General features: G+C 42.1%; 1 pseudogene; it reads right to left on the bottom strand.

The window, feature by feature from the left end:
* LOC123489646 overlaps positions 1 to 18,642 on the bottom strand; it is a 36,409-nt pseudogene extending 17,767 nt beyond the window's left edge.
* Positions 18,643 to 24,863: the final 6,221 nt, after the last annotated feature.

Below are 24,863 nucleotides of genomic sequence, written 5' to 3'. Positions count from 1 at the left end.
TCAGTGTAGATGAAGGGGAGGAGACAGGGTAAAGAAGGTTCTTTAAGCATTGAGACAATTGAGAAATGGATTGTGCATGTGTGCCAATCAGAGGGTAAATGGGCAAGATAAAATATTTAAGTGCCTTTGAACGGGGTATGGTAGTAGGTGCCAGGCGCACAGGTTTGAGTGTGTCAAGAACTGCAACGCTTCTGGGTTTTCCACGAATGGTCCACCACCCAAAAGATATCCAGCCAACTTGACACAACTGTGGAAGCATTGGAGTCAACATGGCCCAGCATCCCTGTGGAACACTTTCGACACTTGTAGAGTCCATGCCCCGATGAATTGAGGCTGTTCTGAGGGCAAAAGGGGGGTGCAACTCAATATTAGGAAGTGTACCTAATGTTTTGTACACTCAGTGTATACTAACCCATTCTCTGTGCAGGACTGCAAGGACCTACCAGCTACCACTTGTTTGTTACTTTTTTGGAGAGCTGAGGACTGCTTTAACCCTTAAAACAATAGAACCTATGAAAACTCACCTTTACCCATATCTTTTCCTCAAATGGGCTTGTCTACCACAACAGATTTTTGGCTCTGCCAACACACAGGTCTATCTTAATCAATCGCATGCACACTCTGGGATAGGGCCAAGTGTATCACACACAAATACTGCACTGGTTCTGATTCAAAGCATATCAACAACGTATGATATGCAGGGATTTTCAACATGATGAGGTATGATTGGGGATTCAAATTGGGGTTACTAGGTTTGGATTTGGTGACGAGTTGAGATGCATTTTAATGTTGATGATGAATTACGCCTAGCATGTTCAAATGTGGTGGATGTATATGTTTTGTTGTTCTTGTCATTTAACTTTTCTTCATAAAGCGTCTTGTGCTTAATATGCACTATAAAAATCAAATAAATTCAAAACTTAGATGATGACAATGTTGGTAGGAATAGTTAATGGCAAAATGTACTAATGATAGCTTGATGTCAAGATGGTGGGTGGGGGTTACTAGATGTTCACTGATAATTCAAGGTGGTAAACTGTGATGTGGTACTACAGCGAAATTTTTGATTGGCATTTCACAACATGAGGAAAGAGGTTTATGAATCAGAATCAGCTTCTAATCTACGTATTGTTATTTGAGGTTCTGGGCTTAGAGGATTTGGATAGTTATACTGCTACAGCTGTTACTGAGGTCCCAGGGAGTAAGACCTAGTATCTGCTTTCACCTCCAAGAGCTAGCGCATGCAAAGAAAAGACAGAAAACAAAAAAAAAACACTTTTTTCATTAGGACATTACAATGCTTAACTCAACAATGCTCCCACACTATATACATAGTTAGTACATACAACACGACAAGAGGACAAGGACACTGATGTGCCTGGCGCAATTCATCAAACCTCTCTTGAAACATACTAAAGCTGATAGAAGGTGTTCACTTGAAAACAAATAGTTAATAACACATACGTAATATTGCTGGTTTGTTTATGTAATAAAGCAATACAAGAGGTAGAAATAAACGGAGTTTAACTGTTGGCAGTGCTAACATACATGCTTAGTGAACAACAACTGAAAATAGTGCTATCGGGTATGTTGCACAGGCTATATTTACCTGTTTCAGGTGTTTCTTGAGTTCTGTGGATTCTGGCTCGGGAAGAGGGGGGTAGGTGCTTGCATTGGTGGGTGCTTTGACCTGTGGAGCAACAAAGCATGCTTAAATTGTAAAATTGTAGCAAAACAACCATGTACACTTCACACTCACAAGAGCACACAATACCCCTTCAAATGATGAAAGCATACATCAGTCACCATTTTTTTTTGGTCATTTAGCAAACGCTCTTATCCAGAGCGACTTACAGTTAGGGTGAGTGCATACATTTTTTCACACTGGCCCCCGTGAGAATCGAACCCACAACCCTGGCGTTGCAAGCGCCATGCTCTACCAACTGAGCTACAGGAGGCTATATGAGACGGAAGGTGTTTTCCCTAGAAAGACAGACTGGGATGTGGGTGGGTGTTTTAGCACTCTGAAAACACTGACGCTCTCTCTGTCTCATAGAGTGGGAGGACTTTTATGTTGAAGTCAGTTTCTGCACAAGTCTGAAATGAGGATGACAAGAGATAGGTTTTTTCCTCCTGCATAAAGTCGATATCTAGCCTAACACAATATCTGTCACAATGAGAGAACTGAACCCCAAAAAGGGATTTAGCAGTGAAAATAAAGACATCTCAAGCAAGTGTCTAGACTATGCTCTCCCAATCAGAGAGAATGCTGTATGGAACTCAAATGGAGTAGGGAACAGCATTGATCAGCAGATGAATAGCATAGATCTGCAGACGAATAGCATAGATCTGCGAAGGAATAGCATAGATATGCGAAGGAATAGCATAGATCAGCGAAAGAATAGCATAGATCTGTGAAGGAATAGCATAGATCTGCAGAGACCGTGGCAGGGACGCTGAAGCGCACCTCCATTTTGGGGCACTTACCTTGTTACAGTCCAGGTCCACGAGCCACACGTCGTCAGGCATTTTGAAATCTGATTTGTAGAGGAAGAAGCTGGCAGGCACACCTATGATGTAAGGGGTGGGGGCGAGAAGCTACAAAAGGAGAATGATGTCACAATCAGACAAAATCAAACCAGCACACAAGCAAGAACAGCTCCAATAGGAGGAGCTAGAACTTCACTAGGCATGGATTCAACTCCCAGGTAAAACTCCCAACATAATACAGGGACTAATCTCTTCTTCTACAACTACAATCACAAATGCCCTGACAATGGCCAATAACATTTGCTAAATGAATCAAATAAAAAATAGTGAAACTTTCAAAGGCAATCAATTAGGGTGCAGGAATTCCTTATATATATATATATATATATATTTTATTTTTTTTAAGTGTGTAGAAGTGCATCCCTTTAAAAGAAATCCATCCACAACCTCTGGTTCCAGCCCTCTATTTGTTATCCTAATAGTACTACAACTACCAGTACTGCAGTCATTGGTTTGATTGACATACCTGTTCAGCGGAGGCCATGCAGGTGGGCAGTAGGGGAATGACCGGGAACATGTACTCCAGGGGGTAGATCATGGCTACAAACGCCATGACACTCATGGTCAGGGCATTGTAGTCCCGCGACTGGAGGACTACCTGGAAGACACAAATCAAAACAAAAAATTTGAAGTGCATTTAAACATCTCAATTGTAAGTGGACAATAAATACATTAGAAGACTGTTAGGCACATGCCGTTTATTCCATACAAGATAGATTAAATTACATTCAATTACTTCACCATCCTAGAAAGTATCTTAAGATTTCTTCATTTTTCTCCCAAAGAGTTTTATTCCTTCACAATAACAGATGTAGCATTGACTAGTTGTGTGGTTGTTTCAACAGCCACATACACCCTAAAATATGGTGCTGTTTTCAGTGTACAACAGGGGCATGTTTCCAAGCGAACAGCGAAACAAGGTCCTTCAAGGGTAACCTGACACATTGTCCTTACAGTAAAAGGGAAGGGGTAGACTAGAGTGTAGTCACTGCAGGTGTTCAGACAGGGGACTGAATAAGGGAGCGTGATGATTAGAGTGGTGACTTTAACCCAAGGAGGGCTACAGCAGTGACTGTATGAGTGGGTGGGTGGGTTAAGAACCGTGACTGGATGAGAGTTGGGTTTAAAATAAGTTTACAGCACAGGATGTTAGTTTAGGAGTATAGAGTAGTATACTATATACTCCCTCAAACTCAACTCTGGACCTCGAAGCAAGTTCCACACTAATCAGGCACTGATTTAGATCTGGGACACAAGGTGGGTGCAATTAACTATCAGGTAGAACAGAAAAAATAGCAGGCTCCGGACCTGGTAGGGGAGTTGAATATCCCTGCTATATATAAAAATCAGTGTTTGGGTAGTGTGGGACTTGGTCTTCAATAATCCAGTGAGATTGTGAACAAAACTTTTGAGTTGGCCATTTGATTAAATATCAAGAGTTGGACATATAGTAGGGGTGAGAACGTTTAAACGATATTGGGTTCCTTAACGTTAAGAAAAAACCCTAACGGGAAACGTTTTTTATTTATTTATTTCACAAAAATGTAATCACAGTGCAGCTGGCTTGCCTAATATTTCTCTTCGCTAATGATGCGAGTGTGTGTTCAGTCTTCAGTCTGTTGTGTGTACAATATCCTAGCCTATTCATTGATGATAGGCCCTGCTTTACTGAAGTTGCGCGACATTACAAGCCAAGAAAATACAAAATACAGCATTCCATAAGCTTTGATTGCCGATAGATAGGCCTAGTGCACGGTTCTGACTCAGTCTGCCTGGTAGCCGACCTGCCTATATGGTGTCCCTCCCCTCTCTTTCCGTCCCTCGCTAGCTACAATAGTTATGAAAGATGCGAGTGTTTGTGTCCTCGGAAATATGCCAACTAATCAGTCTCCTTCGTTCCAACGATACTGGATTTTAGAGTCGATTCCTAGATGAAAATGTGTTTTTCTTTCTACTAAATGTCTCAGTAAGTCACGGTATTTAACAAACTTTAAAGTAATTTTTTAGGAGAGAGTGGTTTGTGCGCAGGCAGGCTGCACACAGGCAGCTCGAGATTATTTGATTGACAGTTCTAGTCGCCTAGTGATGGACGTTAGTCCCGTTTAAAAAACTGCATTACTTTACAGAGCAGTAAAATGCCCGTTCAGTGGTGCTTCGAAACTACCTTCAGCGAAGGTAGTGTCGCCATTCAAAAATCCCTAGTGTACCCTTACAGACAAACAAATATGCTGTAGCCGAGGCGCTTTCAAGGGTATTTGACTGCGGTAGATCCGGGTTTCCGTTGGGAAAATTTGGCGCCGGACAAGTGACCGTGAAGATAGAAATGTGAACACTAAATGCATCAGGCTTAGGCGTCAACTGTATGATATTTAAATGTAAAAATATATACACTACCAGTCAAAATGTGGACACACCTACTAATTCAAGGGTTTTTCTTTAGTTTTACTATTTTTACATTGTATAATAATAGTGAAGACATCAAAACAATGTTATTATGTAGTAACCAAAAAAGTGAGATTTGAGTAGACACCCTTCAAAGTAGACACCCCTTTGCCTTGATGACAGCTTTGCACACTATTGGCATTCTCTCAACCAGCTTCATGAGGTAGTCACCTGGAATGCATTTCAATGCCTTCTTAAAAGTTAATTTGTAGAATTTCTTTCCTTCTTTATGCGTTTGAGCCAATCAGTTGTGTTGTGACAAATTAGGGGGGTATACAGAAGATAACCCTATTTGGTAAAAGACCAAGTCCATATTATGGCAACAACAGCTCAAATAATCAAAGAGAAACGACAGTCCATCATTAATTACTTTAAGACATGAAGGTCAGTCAATACGGAACATTAAGAACTTTGAAAGTTTCTTCAAGTGCAGTTGCAAAAAATCATCAAGCGCTATGATGAAACTGGCTCTCACGAGGACCGCCACAGGAATGGAAGACCCAGAGTTACCAAATTTGAGATTTTTGGTTCCAACCGCGTGTCTTTGTGAGACGCGCTGTGGGTGAACGGATGATCTCTGCATGTGTAGTTCCCACCGTAAAGCATGGAGGAGGAGGTGTTATGGTGTGGGGGTGCTTTGCTGGTGACACTGTCAGTGATTTATTTAGAATTCAAGGCACACTTAACCACATGGCTACCACAGCATTCTGCAGCGATATGCCATCCCATCTGGTTTGGGCTTAGTGGGACTATCATTTGTTTTTCAACAGGACTATGACCCAACACACCTCCAGGCTGTGTAAGGGCTATTTGACCAAGAAGGAGAGTGATGGAGTGCTGCATCAGATGACCTGGCCTCCACAATCCCCCGAACTCAACCCAATTGATATGGTTTGGGATGAGTCGGACGGCACAGTGAAGGAAAAGCAGCCAACAAGTGCTAAGCATATGTGGGAACTCCTTCAAGACTGTTGGAAAAGCATTCCAGGTGAAACTGGTTGAGAGAATGCCAAGAGTGTGCAAAGCTGTCATCAAGGCAAAGGTGGCTATTTGAAGAATCTCAAATATAAAATATATTTTGATTTGTTTAACACTTTTTGGTTACTACATAATTCCATGTGTTATTTCATAGTTTTGATGTCCTCACTATTATTCTACAATGTAGAAAATAGTAAAAATAAAGAAAAATCCTTGAATGAGTAGGTGTGTCCAAACTTTTGACTGGTCCTGTATATAAAAAGGAAGAGAAGCCGGGTTAGCCCCAGAGAGAGAGAGAAATTAAAGCAATTGTACTACGAGAGGGCGTGCTAAACAAAAATGTTTACCACGGCTGTGCTGCAGTCATAGGTACGAGGAGGATCCAAGTACCGTAGATCACCACAGCTGTGCTAAAATAGTCGTTTTGCACAACCTCGAGTGTACAATTGCCTCTCACAATGGGTTACCAATTCAATAAAAAAACATTATTTTGATAAATGTATTCATAGGCTACTATTTCATCCCTCAGCGAAAATATAGGCCTAGTCCCGACACATCTATGGATGCTAGCCAAGCCAAGCCAGCTGGCCGTTCATTCTATCGGTTAGGTTGCCAGAGACGCGATCCAGTCGTTAAGTATTTTTGTTCTATATCTATGGACGAAACCCAGTCGTTCATTCTAAATGTTCCGTGGCAACGCTCTTATTCCTTGCTTGTAGCTGCATTTGCCGTTGGTTTTAAGATGATTGGGATACATCCATAACAATGAGCTAATGATGCGGATTTTGCCCTGGCATAGAACATGTGCTCTCTCGCCAGGACACTGTTCAGAGGAGCTAGCTAACTACACAACTAACGCAATCACTTCAAACTGAAGCTGGTAAGACAGCAAACTAGCTGCATTTCATGTCATTTGACCTGTTTTTCTATTGACATTTCTGTGTATATCCATAAGACTTTTGCTGATTCATGATTTTGACTGGCTGAGAAAAAGATGTCCGTCTCGTCCTGACACGTTCATTCTCAATAGGACAGTGGAGATCGAATTTCAATATTGAAACTATGTTGCAAATGTCAAAGAGACAGACAGCAACTTTTGTACAAACCCCCGTTGTTGCAAACCAAATGTTAGGCTAGAAGCAAGGGAAATAATGTCTAGATGCCTTTTACAGTGGAGATCAAGCTAATTAATTGGCTGGCTGGGCTGATGGGACAGAGAATGAGCAGGGATTTCTCAGATGTAACAAAAAACAAGTTTCCTATTTTTTGCATCATAGGCTTATACCCTTACTAAACAGGTTTTTTTAGTATGGCTTAGAACGCAGATCTCAACCAATCACAATGCTTGTTTTGACCAACCCATTGTAGAAAAATGCCGGCGGATGCTAAGACACTGACATGCATTTCATTATCCTTGTCAGATAGGATAGCCTACTGCGTCTGCTATATACTTTTCTGTAAAAATATTTTTTAGAAAGAAAAGCATTATATTGTAAGATTATAGGAGTAACTTTGGTAGGCCTAAAACATTCTTCCTCACCTCAAGTTCAACTGTCGGAGTCAGTTGGAGCATCGGTGCGCACTGCCTTCAAATCATAGGCCTGCAGTATAACAGGCTAATAGCCACACCAAACATTCACAAAAGTTTCTAAACTTTATTAGTGTAATACTGTATCAAAAGTAAGTCAAACTTTTATATGGAAAATACGAGCAGGATATTATATTGCAGCAAACAACATTAGTTGGAATTTAGTTTGGCCAAAGAAAATGACTCAGAATGAAACAAATCTCATAAAAGTTTAAAACAGCCTGTATTTCTGCAATTACCAAGAAAGGCTAGTGCCTACTGTACCCTAATTATATTTATTTTACAACAGGCCTAGTTATAACCTATCTTAAACTAAATACAGAGCACACAATTAAAAAGACAGATCAAACTTAATTTAGCCAACAAATGTCTCAACAGAATTAAACAAAACACGTTTTGCATATTTAAAGTACCGGTTTAGATTAATAAATATGCATTACAAAAACAACAATGATATACAGTAATAATAATGATAAGTATTATAAAAAATAAAAATTTAATCATAAGTGCAAGCACAGTAGCTTGCATTTGGCCCGTATAACGTTCTTCCCATCTTTGTCCATATGGAGGACATTCCCCTTGTAGGCTTTCATTATAGGCATAATCTCTATTACTTAAATGAAAAATGATTCCATCTTCGCAGGCTCCTTTCTCACTATTTCTCTCTCTCTCAGTAGCATGCACATAAGGCAACACGCAAGGAGTGAGAGAATGGTGCTGAATTGTAAAATCGGGATGTACGATGTGCAGCTCCGGACAATCTGGCCAGCTACGATCGGCTTCTAATACATTTGAACGGAAACCCTGCTGTAGATATAACTTCATTGCCCTGCCCTAGCGGTCATACATGCGTAATCTGAATATTATTCTGCATTGTGAATTGACGTGGAATTTTATGATTTGTAAAAATCATTTTAACGGAAAACTGATTTTTAAAATGACAGTATAAATGTTAAGCAAAATTGTCCATTGTTCACATCCCTAACATATAGCTGTTGAGGGCAGGGACACACACAACAGTACTCATTCCACTGACACACCTAGGAGGCAATGGGTTGATTTGTGACTGGGCAATAGCCTTATTCAAGGCAGATGCTGTGTTTGAGAGCATCAAAACCTTGATGTATCATGGGTTAATTGTGACTGACTGATCTACAAATAATATTTTATGTAGTTATTTATTTATGATGCAAGGTAATTTGTAGATCAGTCAGTCTAGACTTGCCTTTAAAGTCGGCTGTAATGTCGAACACGCCCAGAGTTGTTTGAGAGCATAAATTCTGCTGAGTCGCTGATCACCGACTGCACCAACTGACTGATTTACAAATCACTTTGCATCCTAAATAACTACTTACTATGATTTGTAGATCAGTCTGCTCAGTCACAGATTTAAAGCTCTCAAACACAGCCATAAAGTAGATCCCAGGGTAAACTCTATTCAAAACGTCAGCCCTTTCCCTCACCTTGTGCTCCAGCAGGATGCAGCTGAGCACCATGAGGCAGGCGTCCACACCCAGCAACTCCAGGGGCAGGTGCAGGGGGAAGTCCACCATGGAGAAGCGAGAGTTGTCGGGCAGGGGCGAAGGTGAGTGCCGGCTGCATCTCGTGGGGCAGCACCTCCACATCTACGCGACCGTTCAGCCGCCGCCACGGGCACCGGGAGCGCAGGAGGCGGTAGACCCAGGACTCGATCTCCCGCGAGGTCAGCCAGCAGCTGGCTGCCCCTTCTCCTCCACCAACAGGGCCCCCCGTGAACACGCGCCACATGGTGTCCCTGATGGGAGAATGACAAGTCAGTCAACAAACAGACAGTTTAGATACACATGGAGAGGCCTCTGTGACATGCAGAGGGAAATGGTGTCCCTGACAGGAGACAGTCAACAAATCCTATTACAATCATATTTCTCAACAGGCGATAAAAGCAAGCATATCCTGCAAGAAAATCCACCCAAACAAACCGTACATGAACTTCACCTGTTCACATAAATTATTAGAATATTAGGCGAGCGCTACATCATCAAAACCTTATAACTATATTTACACAGACAAAGCACCCTTCCTTCTGCATTCTACTGTACGTTGTGATTGTGCAATGAGCAAACAAGATGTAAGCAAAGGAGGTCCCTTGAGCCGCCCACATGTCGACAGCCCTCCACTCTGAACGTACACACCCTTTACACACACGGTGGCATTAAACCCTCTTTTCAGTTGCCTGCCGTCTGTTGGCAAGGGGAGGGAGGGAGATTAATCATTAGCTCGTCAGAGCTCGCCCTGGGCCACCGCCCACTGCAGCTGCTCCCTGAAGGCAGTCAGAAACCTCAATCTGTCAGCCAAGCGCTGTGTGTCATAGACTTATAGGCAGCGTGTAAGTGTGACTGTGTGCGTTTGTCTGTGCATGTGTGTGTGTCTGTCTGTATATGTGCGTGGTGTGTTTGTGTGTGCCTGCAGCAGCCCGCAACGCAGTAGCCCCTCACAGTGTTATGTAAACCAGCACGGCCAGGGTCTCTAAAGTGCGACCAATTTGGACGCATATACACCTAAATATTTTGCTGTACGACCTGAAGTTTTATTTTGGGAGCACCAGTGCGACTAAAATGAAATAAAAATGAATAAATGTGTAACAGTATTTCACCGCAACACTCTTCTCTACACTGCTCAAACAAGACAGGCTGCCTCCCACGTCTGCTTGCTTCCAGTTCCCGGACCACACACACCAAGCCCCGGCCCCCTGTCAATCAAGCAGAGAGCGCACAGTTCCTCCACAGAGTTACTGTCTTTGGTTCCTCCACAGCCGTTTATTCTCTCAGCATGGTGTCAATTCATACCCTCAACATATTCTCCTAAAACAAGAATGATGCTGCTTTCCAGGTTGTTTCTAAATATGAATTCACAGGTCTTCTCTATTATACTATTACTTTGTGTATCTTGCTCTCTGCAAAACGCAAGTTAGTCTAAGGAAGCTGGCATATGCCTAAAATAATGCTAATGCTGATCCTAACTAGCCAGCTAAATGCACAAGCTAGGGCAAAGCAAATGTTAGCTCTCATACAGGTTGTTACCAGTGGTGGTGTAGATCAGCATGTTGTTTGTACAACGACATGTTCTGAATCAGATAGCCTATTTTAAAATCTTTGTCCAAATGCAGCATCTATTCAAATGTGATTAGGGTCCCCTAGAAAACACTGACCAACACGTTGGTTCCCACCCTGTCAAAACTCCTAGCTTACTTTTTAATTTGTTGTCATGCCAAACACCAACCATAGAATTTTAATAGTAATTATATTTCCTATGAATCCAACAGTTCACCCAAGTGTGTTGATCTATATCGCAAGTCAAATTGCAAGATTTGGTTGAAAATAACAATTTTATTTCTTTTCCATATGGTGCAGCCCTACCTTAACAATATATGCAACTATTTGGTGGCACAGAAAGAAAGGAAAAGTGATATCTTTTTCAGCAGCTGTGCTTCAAATGTAAGTAGGATTCATATAGGCCCAATGCAGGCTATATCAATCAATTTACAAATCAATTTTCTGGTGCTCCTAAATTGTATGTGGTGCACAAGTGCTACCAACAAACATTTTTAAATTTAGAGCCCTGAGCACGACCCTTGGGTCTCTGTCTCTCGGTCTTCGTCACCGTGCCACACACAGACCAGGGAAAAATGTCAGGACAGTGAGTGAGGTCTTCATTAACCCGAGGCAGAAGCATCTTACAGCTCCATCTGTGCTTCATTCCCCCTCTGCTTCTGATAGGGTATTGTTGTTTACCAACATCTGCTACTACTACACACAGGGATTGGCTATGCTGTGCTTTTCATGGAGCTGAGGGACAATTGTTATGATTGTCTCGGCAGACAATTTATGGATCCATTGTGGTGTTGATTGTTATAGAGGAAAGGAGACAGGATTGTTTATTGAGGGACGAAAACTTCAATTGAAGCAAATAAATAAGTTACTTTAATAAGTTACAATTGCAGCCTTATTTTCAATATGCAGTACCAGTCAAAAGTTTGGACACACCTACTCATTCCAGGGGTTCTTTATTTTACTATTTTCTACAATTGTAGAATAATAGTGAAGACATCAAAACTATGAAATAACACATATGGAATCAAGTAGTAACCAAAAAGTGTTAAACAAATCAAAATATATTTTATATTTGAGATTCTTCAAATAGCCACCCTTTGCCTTGATGACAGCTTTGCACACTCTTGGCATTCTCTCAACCAGCTTCATGAGGTAGTCACCTGGAATGCATTTCAATTAACAGGTGTGCTTTGTAAAAAGTTAATTTGTGGAATTTCTTTCCTTCTTAATGCGTTTGAGCCAATCAGTTGTGTTGTGACAAGGTAGGGGTGATATACAGAAGATAGCCCTATTTGGTAAAAGACCAAGTCCATTATGGCAAGAACAGCTCAAATAAGAAAAGAGAAACGACAGCCCATCATTACTTTAAGACATGAAGGTCAGTCAATATGTGGAACATTTAAATAACTCTTTTCGAGTTTCTATGCAGTCGCAAAACCATCAAGCACTATGATGAAACTGGCTCTCATGAAGACCGCCACAGGAATGGAAGACTCAGGAGCTACCCAGAGATAAGTTCATTAGAGTTACCAGCCTCAGAAATTGCAGACCAATTCAAATGCTTCAGAGTTCAAGTAACAGACACATCTCAATATCAACCACTACTAAAGGACACCAATAAGAAGAAGAGACCTGCTCAGGCCCAAGAAACACGAGCAATGGACATTAGACCGGTGGAAATTTGTTTTTCAACAGGACACGACCCAACACAGCTCCAGGCTGTGTAAGGGCTATTTGACCAAGAAGGAGAGAGTGATGGAGTGCTGCATCAGATGACCTGGCCTCCACAATCCCCCGACCTCAACCCAATTGAGATGGTTTGGGATGAGTCGGACCGCAGAGTGAAGGAAAAGCAGCCAACAAGTGCTCAGCATATGTGGGAACTCCTTCATGACTGTTGGAAAAGTGTGCAAAGCTGTCATCAAGGCAAAGGGTGGCTATTTGAAGAATCTCAAATATAAAATGTATTTTGATTTGTTTAACACTTTTTTGTTTACTACATTCCATATGTGTTATTTAATAGTTGATGTCTTCACAATTATTCTACAATGTCAAAAATAGTTTAAAAAAAAAAATTAATGAGTCGGTGTGTCTAAAATTGACAGGTAGTGTATCTCTAAGAAAACATAATAGAACTTGTGTTAAAATAATAAAAACATTTTGCTTATTGCATGTAAAACGAAATGCTTTTGCATGGGAATGTCTCAATATCCTGAGTGCGTAAAGGTGCATGCACACAATGTTCTCGGTTCTTCATCAATTGCCTTGCATGAACACCAGCTGACAGCAGCATGATAGGCCATGTTCCGGTGTGTAGACACGAGACAGGGGAACCACGCATTTCCTGCAGTCATTTGTTAGGAAACTCCACAATAGGGGACAAGGCAAGGCCATGCTGACTCACTGATGACACTACACTACCCACAAGGTTCTCATTGTCCAGTGTCCATATCACCTCCAAGAATTGAAGGTCAAATTCTCTGGCCTTTCAATCAATCAATCAATTTTATTTTATATAGCCCTTCTTACATCAGCTAATATCTCGAAGTGCTGTACAGAAACCCAGCCTAAAACCCCAAACAGCTAGTAATGCAGGTGTAGAAGCACGGTGGCTAGGAAAACTCCCTAGAAAGGCGAAAACCTAGGGAAGAAACCTAGAGAGGAACCAGGCTATGAGGGGTGGCCAGTCCTCTTCTGGCTGTGCCGGGTGAAGATTATAACAGAACCATGCCAAGATGTTAAAAAAATGTTCATAAGTGACAAGCATGGTCAAATAATAATCAGAATAAATCTCAGTTGGCTTTTCATAGCCGATCATTAAGAGTTGAAAACAGCAGGTCTGGGACAGGTAGGGGTTCCATAACCGCAGGCAGAACAGTTGAAACTGGAATAGCAGCAAGGCCAGGCGGACTGGGGACAGCAAGGAGTCACCACGGCCGGTAGTCCCGACGTATGGTCCTAGGGCTCAGGTCTCTCAGTTGGCTTTTCATAGCCGATCATTAGGAGTTGAAAACAGCAGGTCTGGGACAGGTAGGGGGTTTCATAACCGAGCAGGCAGAACAGTTGAAACTGGAATAGCAGCAAGGCCAGGCGGACTGGGGACAGCAAGGTGTCATCATGCCCGGTAGTCCTGACGTATGGTCCTAGGGCTCAGGTTCTCAGAGAGAAAGAGAGAACGAGAGAATTAGAGAGAGCATACTTAAATTCACAGGACACTGGATAAGACAGGAGAAGTACTCCAGGTATAACCAACTAACCCCAGCCCCCGACACATAACCTACTGCAGCATAAATACTGGAGGCTGAGACAGGAGCGGTCCGGAGACACTGTGGCCCTATCCGGAGAAACCCCCGGACAGGGCCAAACAGGAAGGATATAACCCCACCCACTCTGCCAAAGCACAGCCCCCGCACCACTAGAGGGATATCCTCAACCACCAACTTACAATCCTGAGACAAGGCAGTATAGCCCACAGAGGTCTCCACCACAGCACAAACCAAGGGGGGCGCCAACCCAGACAGGAAGATCACGTCAGTAACTCAACCCACTCAAGTGACGCACCCCCTCCCAGGGACGGCATGAAAGAGCACCAGCAAGCCAGTGACTCAGCCCCTGCAACAGGGCTAGAGGCAGAGAACCCCAGTGGAGAGGGGAACCGGCCTGGCAGAGACAGCAAGGGCTGTTCGTTGCTCCAGAGCCTTTCCGTTCACCTTCACACTCCTGGGCCAGACTACACTCAATCATATGACCTACTGAAGAGATAAGTCTTCAGTAAAGACTTAAAGGTTGAGACCGAGTCTGCGTCTCTCACATGGGTAGGCAGACTGTTCCATAAAAATGGAGATCTATAGGAGAAAGCCCTGCCTCCCGCTGTTTGCTTAGAAATTCTAGGGACAATTAGGAGGCCTGCGTCTTGTGACCGTAGCGATACGTATTGGTCATGTACGGCAGGACCAACTCGGAAAGATAGGTAGGAGCAAGCCCATGTAACGCTTTATAGGTTAACAGTAAAACCTTGAAATCAGCCCTTGCCTTAACAGGAAGCCAGTGTAGGGAAGCTAGCACTGGAGTAATATGATCAAATTTCTTGGTTCTAGTCAGGATTCTAGCAGCCGTATTTAGCACTAACTGAAGTTTATTTAGTGCTTTATCCGGGTAGCCGGAAAATAGAGCATTGCAGTAGTCTAACCTAGAAGTAACAAATGCATGGATTAATTTTTCTGCATCATTTTGGACAGAAAATTTCTGATTTTTGCAATGTTCGTAGATGGAAAAAAAGCTGTCCTTGAAACAGTCTTGATATGTTCGTCAAAGAGAGATCTGGGTCAAGAGTAACGCCGAGGTCCTTCACAGTTTTATTTGAGACGACTTTACAACCATCAAGATGAATTGTCAGATTTAACAAAAGATCTCTTTGTTTCTTGGGACCTAGAACAAGCATCTCTGTTTTGTCCGAGTTTAAAAGTAAAAAGTTTTCAGCCATCCACTTCCTTATGTCTGAAACACAGGCTTCTAAGCGAGGGCAATTTTGGGGCTTCACCATGTTTCATTGAAATGTACAGCTGTGTGTTCATCCGCATAGCAGTGAAAGTTAACATTATGTTTTGAATAACATCCCCAAGAGGTAAAATATATAGTGAAAACAATAGTGGTCCTAAAACGGAACCTTGAGGAACACCGAAATGTACAGTTGATTTGTCGGAGGACAGACCATTCACAGAGACAAACTGATATCTTTCCGACAGGTAAGATCTAAACCAGGCCAGAACTTGTCCGTGTAGACCAATTTGGGTTTCCAGTCTCTCCAAAAGAATGTGGTGATCGATGGTGTCAAAGGCAGCACTAAGGTCTAGTAGCACGAGGACAGATGCAGAGCCTCGGTCTGACGCCATTAAAAGGTCATTTACCACCTTCACAAGTGCAGTCTCAGTGCTATGATGGGGTCTAAAACCAGACTGAAGCATTTCGTATACATTGTTTGTCTTCAGAAAGGCAGTGAGTTGCTGCGCAACAGCTTTTTCTAAAATTTTTGAGAGGAATGGAAGATTCGATATAGGCCGATAGTTTTTATATTTTCCGGGTCAAGGTTTGGCTTTTTCAAGAGAGGCTTTATCACTGCCACTTTTAGTGAGTTTGGTACACATCCGGTGGATAGAGAGCTGTTTATTATGTTCAACATAGGAGGGCCAGGCACAGGAAGCAGCTCCTTCAGCAGTTTAGTAGGAATAGGATCCAGTATGCAGCTTGAAGGTTTAGAGGCCATGATTATTTTCATCATTGTGTCAAGAGATATAGTACTAAAACACTTAAGTGTCTCTCTCCGATCCCAGGCCCTCGCAGTCCGCAGATCCAGGACAGCTAAGCCCTGGAGGAATACGCAGATTCAAAGAGGAGTCCGTAATTTGCTTTCTAATGGTCATGATCTTTTCCTCAAAGAGTTCATGAATTTATTACTGCTGAAGTGAAAGCCATCCTCTCTTGGGGAATGCTGCTTTTTAGTTAGCTTTGCAACAGTATCAAAAAGAAATTTTTGGATTATTCTTATTTTCCTCGATTAAGTTGGAAAAGTAGGATGATCGAGCAGCAGTGAGGGCTCTTCGGTACTGCACGTACTGTCTTTCCAAGCTAGTCGGAAGAGCTTCCAGTTTGGTGTGGCGCCATTTCCGTTCCAGATTTCCTGAAGCTTGCTTCAAAGCTCGGGTATTTTCTGTTCCAGGGAGCTAGATTTCTTATGACAAATGTTTTTCGTTTTTAGGAGTGCAACTGCATCTAGGGTATTGCGCAAGGTTAAATTGGAGTTCCCTCAGTTAAGTGGTTAACTGATTTTGTCCTCTGAACGTCCTTGGGTAGGCAGAAGGAGTCTGGAAGGGCATCAAGGAATTTTTGTGTTGTCTGAGAATTTATAGCACGACTTTTTGATGCTCCTTGGTTGGGAGTCTGAGCAGATTATTTGTTGCGATTGCAAACGTAATAAAATGGTGGTCCGATAGTCCAGGATTTTGTGGAAAAACATTAAGATCTACAACATTTATTCCATGGGACAAAACTAGGTCCAGAGTATGACTGTGGCAGTGAGTAGGTCCAGAGACATGTTGGACAAAACCCACTGAGTCGATGATGGCTCCGAAAGACTTTTGGAGTGGGTCTGTGGACTTCTCCATGTGAATATTAAAATCACCAAAAATTTGAATATGATCTGCTTGACTACAAGGTCTGATAGGAATTCAGAAACTCAGAGAGGAACGCTGTATATGGCCCAGGGAGGCCTGTAAACAGTAGCTATAAAAAGTGATTGAGTAGGCTGCATAGATTTCATGACTAGAAGCTCAAAAGATGAAAACGCCATTTTTTTTTTTTAAATTTAAATTTGCTATCGTAAATGTTAGCAACACCTCCGCCCATGCGGGATGCACGGGGAATATGGTCACTAGTGTAACCAGGAGGTGAGGCCTCATTTAACACAGCAAATTCATCAGGCTTAAGCCATGTTTCAGTCAGGCCAATCACATCAAGATTATGATCAGTGATTTTGTTCATTGACTATGACTGCCTTTGAAGTGAGGGATCTAACATTAAGTAACCCTATTTTGAGATGTGAGGTATCACGATCTCTTTCAATAATAGCAGGAATGGAGGAGGTCTTTATCCTAATAAGATTGCTAGGGGGTGGCTGAACACCACCATGTTTAGTTTTGCCCAACCTAGGTCGAGGCACAGACACAGTCTCAATGGGTATGGCTGAGCTGACTACACTGACTATGCTATTGGCAGACTCCACTAAGCTGGCAGGTTGGCTAACAGCCTGCTGCCTGGCCCTGCACCTATTTCACTGTGGGGCTAGAGGAGTTAGAGCCCTATCTATGTTGGTAGATAAGAGGAGAGCACCCCTCCAGCTAGGATACGGGAGTCCGTCACTCCTCAGCAGGTCAGGCTTGGTCCTGTTTGTGGGTGAGTCCCAGAAAGAGGGCCAATTATCCACAAATGTTATCTTTTTGGGAGGGCAGAAAACAGTTTTCAACCCAGCGATTGAGTGCTGAGACTCTGCTGTAGAGCTCGTCAGACCAGTGTTGTTTAAAAATGTAATGAGTGGGGCAATTCCATCTAGTCCATTAAATATCACGAGTGGGTTTAAAAGGCCATAAGAAATTGGTACATTGCCCATTACTGTATTTTCAATACGTTTTTATTCCCAATTCCTGGATTTCAAAGAGTATTCAGATCACCTTTATTTGAAAAAACAAGTAGTTGAATATTGGATTCTATTTGAAAAACTCAAATACATTCCCATGCATAATAATTGTTTTAATGAATACTTTCAAATACAATTTGGTAGACTATTTTTATTTTTTTATTTTTTTTTACAAATAATCATTCAAATACTCAAATAAAAATACTTGTTTTGGGCTGTGTACTATTACAACCAGATCAGACTGAATCTGTTCTGGACGTTGATTTGGATTTAAAATGTATCATACTGTGACCAGATCCCGAATATCAGCTCTGGATTTATAAACATAGGAATTTAGAACATTTTGCAAAATGATCTTCCAAGATAAGTGCTTACGACTAATACTAACCTCATTGTATGTCACTACCTCAACTTTTCTTGCTTTCAGATAGAGCTGGTCAATCACTTGTGGTTGCAACTGAGCTGGGTGGTTTCAAATAAAAACAGCCTAAATAAATGACCATTGACCACATACCTTTGAATCACATTTTTGGTAGGGATAGGCCTGCGGTTGGAAGTGTTCTGGCCTGGGTAGTTTTAGGATAGTTATTAGCAACACTGTGATTTTACTCAACTGAATATCCTGAAATAAATTATGGAAACCAGGGGGCTCCATCGTTTGATAAGCCTGGCACTTTGCATACCTCTGAGTTCCGCGTGGCAGGCCGGCACGCTGGGTCAACCTGTGGCTGCAGCAGTCCACCATTCTCTTGAGGATGTACAGGCACTCCCCTGAAGGTGGAGAAGAAGGGGTAGTGGCTGATCATGCACAGCGGTCAGCGTGCTGTCGCGGGTTCCGATTGACCATCTTGGCAGTGCTGCGTTTGTGCCGAGGACCTGCCAGCATTTGGCTCGCCACCGGGCGGTCCGGCTCCATCTTGCCGCAGATGTGGCTGTTGTGTCGGCACTGGCAGGTGTCGACAACGTGGAGGCAGTGGGGCAGCCACCGCTACCATCGAACTCTCGCTGGTCGCTTCCGCTGTCTGCGCCGCCGTTTCACCGCTACCCACCTTGTCACGGCGGTGCCCCCTCGCTGGAAGGAGCGGTAGAAGTTGACGCAGATACCGTGCGCGTGATGCCCGAGTCTTTGTCAGTGAGTCGCGAAGACGAAGGAGGCGTCGTCTCGCCAGGCTGACCCGAGCGCTGCGGATGCTCTGGCATCCCTCAGGCTGACAGAAGAAGACCACGTCCGGGGACAGAGGGAAGTCCGGGTGGTCCTCCAGCGGGTAGCGGCGGAGGAGCTGGGGGGTCTGGGACCCGCTGTCAGTGCTGGGCTGCCTGGAAGGTAGGATGGAGGAGAATGGGCATCAGAAACAGCATTGTATTTTTTTTTTTATCACAAAAACAAAGGCCTAACGATATAATGTGAGGTAGTGAGGACTCAGTTTGGGTTTGGACTGTTATCTCCCAACCAACCCTATGAAGTCCTCACCTGGCTCCGACCACCACCAGGTAGTCCAGCAGACGGGGCACATTTTCTTTTTCTCCATCTTTGATTGATGATCTCTTTAGGTCATGGCAACACAGACATATATCACCTCTCTGGTCAGTCAGCAGCTGTTCAATCACGAAGAGGCAGGGCTAGGTGTGGGAGGAGCATGCAGGACCTTAGTGGTCATTGTGGACATCTGAGAAAATAATGGGGAAACCTGTAAAACAAGAAAATGTAGCATGTTATGTCTACAGAGGTTTTCAGCTTTATTCGTTCACTAAAGTCTTGTTCACACTGGCAGTTTGAAGTGACTCAAATCAGTCTGTACTGCCAAAAAGCACATGGAATGGGATATTTCAAGCCGCATACAAATCTGATTCCTGCCCATGCGATTTATTTGCCCTCAAGTGGGTTTTTAGACTTATTTGGCATATGTTGTTGCTTTCTAGCTACTCTGTTGACAGTTTGACAAGAACATGTGGTAGCTAACTAGCTTGTTAATTGTTTACAAACAAAGTAGTGAATGTGCTAGGAAGCTGAACAGCTACCTAGCTAGCTAGTTGACTGCTGTGGTTAGCCCAAAGGACTCGTTTTGAAAGTTAGCTTAGTTTGCTACATAACGTCTGAGTGGTAGGAAGCACAAGCACCACCACCAATCAACCTACACCACTGCGCACACACCCGTCATTACTATGACAACTAGCATAGTCAGCAAATGCCTGCGTCTGAATACACACACAAATGCGATTTGGTCACTTGTAACTTACTGTTTGAACAGTCAGTATTCCAAAACGGATTTGAGCATTAAGGCCTGCAGTATAGACAAGGGCTTAAGTAGCTAGGCTAATTGTACATTTATATTGCCTAAAAATCGTCAGATTGAAAATGCAGCTAACCACACAAGGCTTATTTGTTTAACCATTTTTGTAACTCAAGCTTGTCTAGCTAATACTGCTATGACAATTTGAACAAGTTAGTTAAAAATTCCTCATTTGAGGTAGCGTGTGCTGTACACATGCACAGTTTCACGGACTCCACAGAAAGGAGAGTTCCCACCCCACCTCAGACAGTGCGGACAATTACTGTTGGTAATATGTCCACTCCGGGCACATATCTTAAGAATCTATGATCAGTTGTCTCTTTTTTTGTGACCAACTTTTTTAGTTAGTTAGCCTTTATGCATCATTATAATTACACCTTTAGTTTTGTTTGGGGCTGATGAAAGAAGCAGCCAGTTTGTACAAATGGTTCTCTATTCATTGTGAGTCCTTTTGAACCAGGTGTGTTTCTTGGAGCATTGCTATATCAAACCACGGTTTCTTACTAGGATATCAAGACAGCTGGAACATTTCATAGGAACGGTTTAGGCCTTTCAAATTCCAAGAGAGAATAGCTAGCATTGCCATTAGTTTAAAAAAAAGAATGTATTATTAATGATGTAATTGTTATCTTTAGTGGTAATAAGTGTTGAATCTCCCACCTCACAACTACTGCAAAATGTGACAATAAGCTCTCCTACAGGAAATGTCTATACTGAGCCTCCTTTCTGTTGGAGGCACTTGTAGGAGCTTAGGGAACGTTTCAATAGCAGCTCTCTGATGAGTAAGCAGCTTAGGGGTAAAGGGTCCCTGTGTGAGAGGTCTTCCGGGAATGTAAGCTCCCTCAGAGCTTGCACTATGGCCCAGCCATCCCTCTAATTCTAACAGGTACTGGCCAGGCTCAACAAACAGGAGTAACCATCCCCCACTGCTGAACCACTTAGAGTCCAGTGGATAAGAACCAAATACACCCAATATTGTGTATTTTATGATAATATTAGTGAGATGTATGGGACACAATACTAAGGCTACCATTACATATTATGCAAGCACTGTTTTGGAACATGTTTATATATCATTCTAATCCACAGATAAAGTATCAAACTATTTTGAAATCATTAGGAGCATGCTGAAATGTGATCCTGTCAATCGAGGGGATCAAAATATGAAAGTGTAGATGAAGTGGAGGAGACAGGTTAAAGAAGGATTTTAAGCCTTGAGACAATCGCAACATGGATTGTGTATTTCTGCCATTCAGAGGGTGAATGGGCAAGACAAAATATTTAAGTGCCTTTGACTGGTATGGTAGTAGGTGCCAAGCACAGTTTTTTCACACTCAAACAGTTTCCGTGTGTATCAAGAATGGCCCACCACCCAAAGGACATCCAGCCAACTTGACAACTGTGGGAAGCATTGAGTCAACATGGACCAGCATCAATGTGGGAATCGTCACTGTGGAATGCGTTCGACACCTTGTAGGACATTGTGGGTCCTCTATTCAACATGCAGTTCCAGATACAGCCTTTCCATTAGTTGAGGCAGCCAATCCAATACTTCATGAAAAAGTAGTCACTTCCTGAGATCTGTATAAAAATATATATTTTTTAAAGTATTCACTTTCTGACATCTGTAACTATTTGTCCAAACCATGTAAAAAAAAATACTAATAATAATAATAATAATGAAGATGATGATGATGATAATAATTTCCGGGATGGAAAAGTGCTTTCAGTGTAAACTTAAATGACTAAAACCAGATAGATATGTACAATAATGTACCTATATATTTTCAAATGATATAATCTTTGAGAACAAACAATGGTGACTGTTAGAGGCAAACTAACCAATAAAAAGGCAAGATTCTGTGGCTGTGTAATATCCTTGTATGACAGACCTGCACTGCTGTGTGTGTATGTCCTGAAGTTGCCCCCAAAGGTACACCACTGTTGGATAATCACCTCAGGAGTGCACAGCCAGTGCATCTGGCAAGACCCTTCAGAAGTGGATGAGGCATCAGCATTAGCCACTCAGTCGAAAAACATCAACTGGGCGGGTGCAATCAAGCCTGCAGGGGATTAGCCTTGCTCTAGAAACAAAGCAAGAGCACCAATATTCTATACTACCCTCAAAGTAAATTTCAGTTTCAAAACTATAATTCCTACAAACACCTGCCTAGTACATTTTAGAAAGGGAAGAACTTTTAAATAAAATATGTCACCAATTATTGTTCCAAAATGATTTTTTTAAATGATTTTGTTGTTGATCTTTTACCTAATGGTGGCGGTCTAAACATGCGCAAATTCACATAACAACACAGCCATTTTTTATATACAGGTGCCTTCAGAAAGTATTCACACCCCTTGACTTTTTCCACATTTTGTTGTTACAGCCTGAATTTAAAACTGATTAAATTGAGATTTGATGTCACTGGCCTACACACAATACCCTATAACGTCAAAGTGGAATTATGTTTTTAGAAATTTTTACAAATTCATAAAAATACAAAATCTGAAATGTCTTGAGTCAATAAGTTGAGGAGTAAAAATGTGCTTGACAAGTCAGACTCACTGTGAGTGCAATAGCTTTTAACATTATTTTTGAATGACTACCTCATCTCTGTACCCGGCACATTAACTCAGTAAAATAGAAACATCCACTCTCACTGTCAACTACGTATGAAGATTTGTGAAGTTATTTGGATTTTTACAAATTATCTTTGAAAGACAGGAGTCCTGAAAAAGGGGACGTTTCTTTTTTGCTGAGTTTACAATTATCTGTAAGGTCCCTCAGTTGAGCAGTGAATTTCAAACACAGATTCAACCAGCAAAGACCAGGGAGGTTTTCCAATGCCTCGCAAAGAAGGCACCTATTGCTAGATGGGTAAAATATTTAAAAAGCAGACACTGAATATCCCTTTGAGCATTTTGAAGTTATTAATTACACTGTGGATGGTGTATCAATACACCCCAGTCACTACAAACATACAGGGCATCCTTCCTAACTCAGTTGCCGGAGGGAAGGAAACCGCTCAGGGATTTCACCATGAGGCAATGTTGACTTTAAAACAGTTAGAGTTTAATGGCTGTGATAGGATCAAACTTCGGATTGATCAACAACATTGAAGTTACTCCACAATACTAACCTAAATAACAGAGTGAAAGGAAGGAAGCCTGTACATAGTACAAATATTCCAAAACATGCATCCTATTTGCAATAAGGAACTAAATTAAAACTGCAAAGAATGCTGACAAAGAAATTAACTTTATGTCCTCCAATACAAACGTTATATTTGGGGGCAAATCCAACGACACATCATTGAGTACCGGTCTTCATATTTTCAAGCATGGTGGTGGCTGCACTACATGTTATGAGTATGCTTGTCATCGACAAGGACTAGGCGTTTTTAGGATTTAAAAAAAACAACAGAGCTAAGCACAAGCAAAAACCTAGAGGAAAACCTGGTTCAGTCCTGCGTTTCCAACAGACACTGGGGAAGACAAATTCACCTTTCAGCAGGACATAACCTAAAACACAAGGCCAAAAAATACACCCTGGTTGCTTACGAAGACAACATTGAATGTTCCTGAGTGGCCTAGTTACAGTTTTGACTTAAATTGGCTTGAAAATCTATGGCAAGACTTGAAAAAGGTTGTCTAGCAATGATCAACAACCAACTTGACAGAGCTTGAAGAATTACAAAAATAATACATGTGCAAATATTGTGCAGATAGCAGATGTCCTTGAGTGGCCCCAGAAAGACTCACAGCTGTAATCGCTGCCAAAGGTGATTCTAACATGTATTGACTCAGGGGTGTGGAATTCTTATGTAAATAAGATATCTGTATTTCATTTTCAATACATTTGCAAACATTTTTTCACTTTCTCATTATGGGGTATTGTGTGTAGATGGGTGAGACAAATCTATTTAATCAATTCTGAATTCAGGCTGTAACTCAACAAAATGTGGAATAAGTCAAGGGGTATACATTTACATTTACATTTTTGTCATTTAGCAGACGCTCTTATCCAGAGTGACTTACAGTTAGTGAGTGCATACATTTATTTTTTTCATACTAGCCCCCCGTGGGAATCGAACCCAACAACCCTGGCGTTACAAACGCCATGCTCTACCAACTGAGCTACATCCCTGCCGGCCATTCCCTCCCCTACCCTGATGACGCTTGCCAATTGTGCGCCGCCCCATGGGTCTCCCGGTCGCGGCCGCTACGACAGAGCCTGGATTCTAACCAGGATCTCTAGTGGCACAGCTAGCACTACGATGCAGTGCCTTGAACCACTGCGCCACTCGGAGATGTATGGAATACTTTCTGTACATATGAGGAGAAAGCTGAAGTCTACCTATCCATTGTTGTAAATATAGTGGGGAAACAATTACGCACAATTTCCAAAGATTACAGTTCATATAAGGAATGTCGGTCAATTGAAATAAATTCATTAAGCCCCTAATCTATGGACTTCACATGACTGGGAATGACTGGGAATACAGATATGCATCTGTTGGTCACAGATACTGTACCGTGGAATGTTGTCCCACTCCTCTTCAATGGCTGTGCGAAGTTGCTGAACACTTCTTTCAGAATGACTGGCTAAAACGTATACAAAAGTACCAGAGAATCTCTTTAACTAATAATGTTGTTGACTCATCCTATACTTGTATGTGGGCAAAGCATAAATTGGAGATAATATATATATATATTTTACCACACAAACTTGCATC

The sequence above is a fragment of the Coregonus clupeaformis genome, unplaced genomic scaffold (genome assembly GCF_020615455.1).
Source record: "Coregonus clupeaformis isolate EN_2021a unplaced genomic scaffold, ASM2061545v1 scaf3113, whole genome shotgun sequence".
NCBI lineage: Eukaryota > Metazoa > Chordata > Actinopteri > Salmoniformes > Salmonidae > Coregonus > Coregonus clupeaformis.
The sequence above is the reverse complement of the archived record's forward strand: the minus strand, read 5'-3'. Positions and strand labels throughout refer to the sequence as shown.